This window comes from Nelumbo nucifera, chromosome 1 (genome assembly GCF_055504915.1).
Source record: "Nelumbo nucifera cultivar China Antique chromosome 1, China Antique-T2T, whole genome shotgun sequence".
Classification (NCBI taxonomy): Eukaryota; Viridiplantae; Streptophyta; class Magnoliopsida; order Proteales; family Nelumbonaceae; genus Nelumbo; species Nelumbo nucifera.
In genome coordinates this window covers 38,988,362-38,996,657 of record NC_142649.1, presented here as the reverse complement: position 1 = coordinate 38,996,657, position 8,296 = coordinate 38,988,362, and the positions used below count along the sequence as shown (strand labels likewise).

Genomic DNA, 8,296 nt, shown 5'->3' with positions numbered 1-8,296 from the left:
ACAGAGTTCTTGGAGAAGAACACTGCTGATTCTGCTCCACCTGCACTGCGCCATCTTCAGTGGGAGCAGTCTTTGGATCCTTCCTTGGGCGTGAACACCTTCGTTGGGAGATATTACTTCTCCGTATCAGGTATAATCCTTCCCACTCCTTTTGGTTCAGATCTGGTTCAGTTTATGGTTCAAGATTGATCCTTGAAAATATGATTTTCTAAATAGGGAATACGATTCCCAGTTGAAGGGAGAGAAAAATTTTTGAAATTCGCCCCTTATTCCGCAATCTTTGGGCGTCCATAGGATGGATCTCTCATCCCTTCATTTGGTACTGTGATCTAGTCTCTATGGGATCGACACTTTTCTCATCATTATACGCACATTTGACTAAGGTACACTTTCCTGAATTAACTATGCATAAATCACACAAGTTTTTGGCATCATTGCCAGGGACTAGTTTATTGCATATCAAAACTACCTAAATTAGCCTTAGAATGAACATCTATTTGTTTTATTTTGGATTTAAAATTTTCTTTTCTATTGGGTTCGGCTTTATAAAATTTTTTAGGAAATTTTTTATTTTTTCTCTTTTCTTTGTAGGTTCTTAGTGCATGACACACACTAGTGATCAAGAATTAATACCCCTTGATCAAGAAATCGAAAGGACTATGAAAAAGCGAACGAGGGAGAGAAAGAACAAGATGGCTCAAGACCAAAACAATCTAAGGACATTGGTCTCCTATGCTATACCTACTCTGAATGGTACTACATCAAGCATTAGGAGGCTAAATGTGCAAGCAATCAATTTTGAGATCAAGCCTGCAATTATTTAGATGATCCAGATAAGTGTACAATTTTCTGGCCCCAATGATGACTCTAACTCTCATATTGCTAATTTTCTTGAAATATGTGATACTTTTAAGCATAATGGAGTTAGTGATGATGCCATTAGACTTAGATTGTTTCCTTTCTCCTTAAGAGATAAGGCAAAATATTGACTTAACTCTCTTTCCATAGGTTCGATTACTACATGGGATGACTTGGCACAAAAGTTTTTATCTAAGTATTTTCCACCTACTAAAATAGCTAAATTAAGGAATGACATAACAACTTTTTCTCAATTTGATAATGAAACCTTATATGAATCGTGGGAGAGATGTAAGGAACTGCTTAGGAAGTGTCTTCACCATGGTCTACTTGTTTGGATGCAAGTGCAAACTTTTTATAGTGGCATTAATCAATCTAATCGTTCAATGTTAGATGCAATTGCAGGTGGTACCCATATGAGGAAAACTCTCGAAGAAGCATATGAACTTTTGGAGGAGATGGCGGCTCATAGCTATCAATGGGGCAATGAGAGAACAAATAGAAAGGGAGTTGGAATTTATAATGTTGGTTCTATCACTGCTTTATCGGCTCAACTTGCTGCATTAAATAAGAAATTGGAAAATTTGCAGGTTTCCGCTATGAGTGTTTCTTCTGTTCCCTTTCCTTCTTGTGAGCTTTGTGGGCAAGGGGGACACACTAGTGTAGACTGTCAAGTAGGAAATCCATTTTCTTCTTCTTCCAAACAATTTAATTTTGTTTCTTATGGTGGCAACATGTCCAATTTCAATCCCTACTCCAACACTTGGAATCCAGGATGGAGGAGCCATCCAAATTTTTCATGAAGTAATAACCAACAAAGAGCACCTCCTGGCTTTCAGCAACAACAACAAAATCCACAAGAGAAGAAGCCAAATTTAGAGGATATTGTTAGACAGTTTTGTATGCCCGTAGCTTCAATCAGAATGATGTGCTTTATGAGTTTATTGTAAATGAATAAAGATACATATTTGATTCATGTTCCCTTGGTATGTTTCTGTGTAATACCCTTAAACTGGACACTTAATGAGACTCGTGTTAGTTTAGAATGTTCACAGCCGGTGGGTCGGTCTGGGGAGACCTATCCTGACAAGGCTGACACTATGGTGCCACCAAGTCGGTTGGGGTGGCCTGTCTCAGCTGCCAGGGTGAGACCCTAGGCACATACAGTGTAGGATTAATTGAATCTTTGAACTGGACCAGATTTCCAGTATTGCCCTGGACCTTGGAGATTGATGGGCAAAACTGGAAAGTTACACCCGGCCCCTAGACTCGATTACGATACTGCACTAGGTGTCGGATTGGGCTATCTTTGATGTACCAATCAGTGAGATCCTTAGCGGGGGTCAAAACCTGGGTATGTTGGGAGAGTCCGAGAATTAATCTGAGTGGGTGATCATAGTGACAGGATCAGCCCCTTTGTCGGACAAAGGTAATGATCGGGGATGCACTCTCACTGATGGAAACCAAGACTGCCAGCAGCCGATTTCAACCGTTGAGATTTGTTTTGCAAAATATATTTTATATAAGATATAAAAGTATATATATGGTTTCTAAAATGTTTGCAAGAAGGTTTTAATTCCCGGGATCCATATGAGTGGAGAGTGCAACACTGTTCCTTGCAGCCGAGGGAGAGGTCCTCTCTTGTCGGGCAGTGTATGATCATTATGGGCTGAGAGGTTAAGTGTAAGACCATTGAGGATAATGCCTGATGGGCTAATCTTGCATCTGCCCATAGTCCCTGGGTGTTACAAGGTGGCTTGGCCCAGGGACCACTTAGTGTAAGTGTTGGGCCCATAGAGCTCATTTGATGGGTTTTAGGGGGTACACTGTCTTCAGCAGTGCATTCGGCTAGGCCTTGTAACAAAGGCTGGGCTGAACCCATGTGGCTGATGTGTAGATCAATGCTTGGGTCCCACGCCATACAAGGAAGCCCAACTGGGCAGCAATTTGGAAGGTTTTTGAGTACATAACCTTAACGGGCCTTAAGCCCATTTCGAACTGGGCTGATTTGATCAGTCATTTAAAGGGGGCGAATTCTGAAGTGGGTCAGCTAAAAGGATTGGGCTTAGACCCTATCCACTCAGAGAGTCCAAGATCTAAATAAGATTTAGATCTGGAAACCTCCTAATTAGATTAGGAAACAGTTGATCTAATCTGCAGATAAGATAAGGATTATCCCTTATCACTAAGGGACTTCTAACCCAAATATGATTTGGATTAGCAACTCCTAATCTGATTAGGAGCTGATCCCTTTAAGATTATAAAAGGGGAAGGGGGCGGCAGCCTTGAAGAACACAATAACATCAATAGCATTCTTCTCTTTAAAAAAGAGAGATTAAGAGATTTCCTACATACTGCGAATTCTCTTCTGCCGCCACCTTCCTGCCATTGCCATTCCTTCCGTTCGATCTCCAGTTCTTGGGAGCAATCAAGATTGGATCTTGATTTCAATCTTTTGGGAAAAGATTGATTGGAGCTGTACTCACAAGCCGTCCAGTTGATTCTTGCGAAGGGTCAAGTTCTTTTGAAGAACATTGTTGATTCTGCTCCATCCTTCACTGCGCCATCTTCAGTGGGAGCAGATTTTGGATCCTTCCTTGGGCGTGAACACCTCCATTGGGAGATAGTATTTCTCCGTATCAGGTATTATCCTCTCCCACTCCTTTTGGTTCAGATCTGGTTCAGTTTATGGTTCAAGATTGATCCTTGAAAATATGATTTTCTAAATAGGGAATACAAGTCCCAGTTGAAGGGAGAGATAAAATTTTTGAAATTCGCCCCTTATTCCGCAATCTTTGGGCGTCCATAGGATGGATCTCTCATCCCTTCAGTGGTATCAGAGCCATGGTTCAAATCTTGAACCAGTTTGTTTCAGATCTGAACCTGCGCAATTGGGCAGAAGGTGTTCTACCCAATTTGCGCAGATATGGGTTTTGGGAAATTTTGTTCCCAAAATTAATGGGCGAATAATCTGAAATTAATTTTACGTAAATCTGATTACTATTTAGAATTGTTCTTTATTATTTTCTTGATTTATGGGCTGTTCGTACAAGAGGAGATTGAAATCTTGGTTTGCGCAGGGAACTTGCAAGATTTGCAGTTTCTTGATTTATTTATTACATTTGGTCTGTAAATAATTTTTTTTTTATTTTCTAGACTCAATGTATAGGTATTCGATCTGATGTAATTATTAATAGAAATAGGATTTCTATTTATTTTAATTTTGGATCGAAGATGGCGGCGCAGAAAGGGAGATTTCGCAGAGAAGAAGATTTCGCAGATGGGAGAATCGTTATCTGCGATTTGCAGTTTGTGAAACTGCATTCTGTAATCTAACCTCTGTTTTGCAGGATGGATTGTGCGAACAGCCCTGATTTACTGATTGTTGTTTTTCTTTTATCAGTAATTAATTTCAGATTATTTTCTTGAATTAAAGATTTAATTAAAGATCAAACCCTAGACCCATTCGAACCAAGATTGGTTCAAACTGTTTGGACCGAATCTAGGGTTTAATCAAGGCTGAAAGTCAGTCCTAATTTCCAACTAATGGGCCTAAGGATTGATATTTAATTAAATGGTTAATTCGGCCCAACCTGTAAAGGCCCAGTTTTAAACAGTTAAAACTGCTAAAAGCCCACCTAACCCTTAAAAGCTATATGGGTTGAACGATTCGGCCCATATACCTAGATAATATTAAGGGTTAATATTATGGATATAAAATGGGCTTCAAATGGGCTTTACAGATAATTAATTGGATCAATTTATCCCTGCATGTGATGTATGGATGTGTGATGTGCTACGTACATGGGCCATAAGTACTTGGCCCATGCTCAATCGACAGTGGCTCTTTCGCACACCCTGGCTGAATGCACATCATTGCCATGGTGTCCCTTTTGGTCAGTGGATGACCTCCCTCAGTGGTGGGCCCCACACCTCATCATGAGGTCTCGTGCGGAACCCTAGCCGATTTAGGCCCACCAAAATCTGGCTTTATGAAAGTCAGTGGGAGCCACTTTGGTTTGACCTAAAGATGGAACTAGGGCGTAATTATCTGTTCCCTCCAGATGATATGAGTGCATGTGATAGGGAGATTCATATGATGAACTCTCTAAAGGCCTTCCATCATTAGCACGAGGATGGGTCCTTCAGTAATGAGGAAACGCACCAGAAAAAGGGCTATCCATTTGCTGTTGGGCTTGTCTAAGTGTTTCATAAGATGATAGGGGCGTCATAGACCGATGTGGGAGGGGCTTCACCAGAAAATGGGAACTCTCTCACGGTACCTTGGCGTTCACGAATATGATGGGTAAGCACTCACTGGACAGAAAGGTTTACCTAAAAACGGCTCTAAACCTTGTCTGACAGAGGCCAAAGGGAAAACTCATATGATGAGTGGATATGATCCTTCACAGAAAGGTGGTGGGGTTATGCAGCTGAAACAGTTGGCCTCATGCACCCTATGTGATTTCCCACATTTCCAGAGACAACCCGTAGTCTCCGTCGCTGAGAAAGGAGGGAAATCTCAGAGACGAATAAATGGAAATGGATCGTAGATTAAAATCCATATCTATGAAATGAACATGAATCAAATTAGGTCGTGGACTGATGTTTGCTCTTTTATCAGAAAATGGCAAACGGATCATTTGCAAAGCTACTTGATGACAACAAGTTGAAAGGCCCAAACTATGCTGACTGGTATAGGAACCTTATGCTGGTCCTTGCTTCTGAAAAACTTGACAAAGTGGCAAAGAATCCTGCCCCGGAGCGTCCGGGAGATAGGGCTTCTGAGGCCCGAAGGAGAGACTATCAAGAATGGGAGGAGAAAAACTCCCTTACCCGGTGTTACATCATTGCCTCCTTGGACAATCCGATACAGAGGCAGTTCGATCAGTCGAACTTGCCAAAGACATATTGGACAGTCTCAGGACAATGTATGAAGAGCAGAATCATTCTACTCGACAAAAAGTCTTGAAACAGTTCATGACCACACAAATGTCCAAGGGTCAACAAGTTCACGACCATTGTCTTTGGATGATGGGATACATCAACGAACTGGAGGCTCTTGGATCTGGGCTGGACCTTGGAACCCAGATAGATGCTATCCTTAACTCTTTGCCTCCTTCCTTTAATCCGTTCATCATGAACTATAACATGAACAAGCTGAATGTCAGCTTACAAGAGCTCAGCAATATGTTGCAAAGAGCTGAAGAACTGATTAAAAAGGATGAGCCTGTAGCCATGCTTGTTGAAGCTGGCAAGACAGGCAAGAGAAAGAGGAAGGCAAAGAAGCCTCAGAAGAAAGCCACTAAAAGCAAGAAGCAGAAGAAAGACAAAGCATCGGATGCCTGTCACTTCTGCAAGAAGACCGGCCACTGGAAAAGGAATTGTCCTGCCTACCTGGAATCCAAGAAAGGTAACTTCGAAACTTGTGTTATAGAAACCAATTTATTGGTAGCTTCTGCGTCCTGGTGTATTGACTCCGGGGCTTCAACTCATGTGTGTAACTCACTGCAGGGGTTCAAGGTAAGCAGAAGGCTGAGTGAAGGAGAAGTCACACTCTACTTGGGGACTAGTGCAACTGTTGCAGCCGCGGCCAGAGGAACTGTGGAATTATATTTTAGAGAAGGAATAATTGTACTGAAAGATTGTCTTTATGTACAAAATTTAAGAAGAATTTTGATTTCTGTCTCAAAACTGTGTGCAGATGGTTATTCTGTCTTCTTTAGTAATACGATTACTATTAAAAGAAACAACAGATTCATCGCATACGGGGGACTGGAGAACGGTCTCTATGTTCTACATCCTTCTCTAGAAACTAACATAACCGAAACTACGTCGGCTGAAATCCCCAAGAAGAGAGGCCGTGATACTGTTAATCCCACGTGTCTGTGGCATTACCGACTTAGCCACATCGGTGTTGACCAAATCACAAGGTCGGTAAAGGATGGTCCTTTGGATTTTCTAACTGTAGAAGATCTTCCCACCTGTGAGCCTTGCCTACAAGGCAAGATGACGAAACGGCCATTTAACGGTAAGCCTGAAAGATGTACAGGCACACTTGACCTAATACACACTGATGTATGTGGTCCCCTGAGTGTTAGGACACGAAATCAACACGTGTATTTCATCACCTTCACAGATGATTTTTCACGATATGGTTACGTGTACCTAATGAGACACAAGTCTGAATCCTTTGAAAAGTTCAAAGAGTTTAGACAAGAGGTCGAGAAACAGTTAGGGAGAGAAATTAAAGCCCTTCGATCAGATCGAGGTGGCGAATATCTCTCTGACGAATTCAGGGACTACTTAAAGGACAATGGGATAGTGTCACAATTAGATCCTCCTGCTACACCACAACTTAATGGTGTTTCAGAGAAGAGGAATAGGACCTTATTAGATATGGTCCGGTCGCTTCTCATACACTCAGAGTTACCCACATCCTTTTGGGGTTACACATTAGAGACTGCGATTTACGTGCTGAATCGGGTTCCAACCAAATCGGTTCCGAATACTCCATATGAACTTTGGACCGGAAAGAAACCAAGTGTCAGACACTTGAAGATTTGGGGTTGTCTAGCACACGTTAGAAGAACGAGTGCAGACAAGTTGGAATCTAAAACCAGTCGTTGCCTATTTGTAGGCTACCCAAAAGGCTCTGTAGGTTACCTTTTCAATGACCCAAGTGAGCAGAAAGTGTTCTGCAGTCGAAATGCGCAATTCTTGGAAACCGACTATATCCTGGACACCCCTCGTTAGGAAGTTGTTCTTGATGAGGAGAGCTCAGGAGTAGTGGGAGATGTCCCACAAGTTCCAGGTAGTGACCAACTTAGAAGATCCACTCGGGCATCCAGGCCACCAGTCCGTTATGGTTATGACCAGGATAGTTACCTGGTGGAAACCTTGACTAGTGAGGAGGATCCCATGACTTACGCGGAAGCTATGTTGGACGTCCCAGAAGTGGGTGGAGGCCATGAGGGCAGAGATGGACTCAATGGAGACCAATAGAGTCTGGACTCTAGTAGATCCGCCCTCCAAGGTAAAGGCAATCGGTTGCAAATGGATTTACAAGAGGAAGAAGGGCCCCGATGGTAAAGTTGAGACCTTCAAGGCTCGTCTGGTGGCGAAAGGGTACACTCAGAAAGAGGGCATCGATTATGAGGAAACCTTTTCGCCTGTGGCCATGCTTAAATCCATTAGGATCCTGCTAGCTGTAGCAGCATACCATGATTATGAGATTTGGCAGATGGATGTCGAAACTGCATTCCTGAATGGAGATCTTACTGAAGATATCTATATGCAGCAGCCGCAAGGCTTCATTGCTGCAGGTCAGGAAAACATGGTATGTAAACTTAACAGATCCATTTATGGGCTTAAGCAAGCTTTTAGAAGTTGAAACATCCGTTTTAACTCTGCTGTCAAATCGTTTGACTTCGAGCAG

General features: G+C 42.2%; 1 non-coding gene across 1 annotated transcript; it reads right to left on the bottom strand.

Annotated features, from left to right (window-relative positions):
• Positions 1–1,079: 1,079 nt before the first annotated feature.
• LOC148803137 (small nucleolar RNA R71) lies at positions 1,080–1,186 on the bottom strand. The gene has a single exon (XR_016081582.1). It is a non-coding gene; the product is annotated as a small nucleolar RNA R71 (small nucleolar RNA).
• Between the last annotated feature and the right edge of the window lie 7,110 nt (positions 1,187–8,296).